We start from the raw sequence: 1,313 nt of genomic DNA, 5'->3' as shown, positions 1-1,313 counted from the left end.
CAGGCACAGCTAGACTCTCAGTAATAACTACCACTTGATAATTTCATTTGCTTCTTCTAAAAAATAATCAGGATACTTTGTAAATCGCTCAGCTTATCTAGAATTTGGAGGGAGGCTTTAATTGATGGAAATAAGAGATTTGTGACATCGAGGTATGAAACAAAAAGGAACATCTTGTGTTAGAAGTAAAGTAGGGGAATAAGTGAGAGTTCAGTACATGCAGTGTGCTCAGGTGTTTCTGCTGTGGATAGGGAGTTTGGAATCTGACATATTAGATTTTGAAACTGGGATTTGCAAATTCACTCTTATTTTATTCAAATAAAGTCTTAGCAGGGGGCTCTTGGAAAGGAGGATATTAACTCAGTTTCAACTGTGTTGGAAGGATTAAGTGAGTCCCTTACAGAGGCTAAGGAATTTGTCGTTTTTGTCACAGTCATTTTTGATGAACACTGATAGTCTGTGGAATTTGTCTGGCAAAAGTGTTAGTTGCTCAGTTGAGTCCGACTCTTTGCGACCCCATAAACTGTAGACTGTCAGGCTCCTGTGCCCAAGGAATTCTCCAAGCAAGAATCCTGGAGTGGGTTACCATTTCCTTCTCCAGGGGATCTTTCCATCTCAGGGATTGAACCTTGGTCTCCTGCATTGCAGGCGGATTCTTTACCATCTGAGCCACCAGGGAAGCCTGGTAGATCCTTGGTAATTAAGTTCACAGTATGAACATGAATAACATTTAATTAGTAAACAATTCAGGGTGGATGTCCCATAAAAAGTGAGGGTAGCATCAGGCAATGTGTTCTTTCTCCTCAAATAAATACCGAGAAGGAAACATATCCTAATGAATCCTTACCATAAACACAATACCTTGCTATCTTCTTATTACTATGTTACAGACTGAATGTGTGTGTGTTCCCCAAATTCATATATTGAAACCCTACTCCTTAAGACTTCCCTGATGGTCCAGTGGCCAGGATTCCATGCTCCCAAAGCAGGGAGCCTGAGTTGGATCTCTGTTCAGGGAACTAGATCCTGCATGAGGCAGGCAAGACTTCCCATGGCCCAAGTAAAGATCCTGCATGAAGCAAAGAAGATGCAATATCCAGCATGCTTCAACTAAGACCTGGCCCAGTCAAATAAGCACATGAATGTTTTTAAAATTCTTCAAAAACCTGCAGAAACCCAACCCATGAATGTGACCATATCAGAAAATGGAATATTAAAGAAATCATTAGGGTTAGCAATCAATAAAATGCAGCTCTTACTTTTAATATCATAATTTTTTTGTTAACCTGATTAAGATCAGGATCTTTTGGAAT

Source organism: Dama dama, chromosome 29 (assembly GCF_033118175.1).
Source record: "Dama dama isolate Ldn47 chromosome 29, ASM3311817v1, whole genome shotgun sequence".
In the NCBI taxonomy this organism is placed as follows: Eukaryota; Metazoa; Chordata; class Mammalia; order Artiodactyla; family Cervidae; genus Dama; species Dama dama.
The sequence above is the reverse complement of the archived record's forward strand: the minus strand, read 5'-3'. Positions refer to the sequence as shown.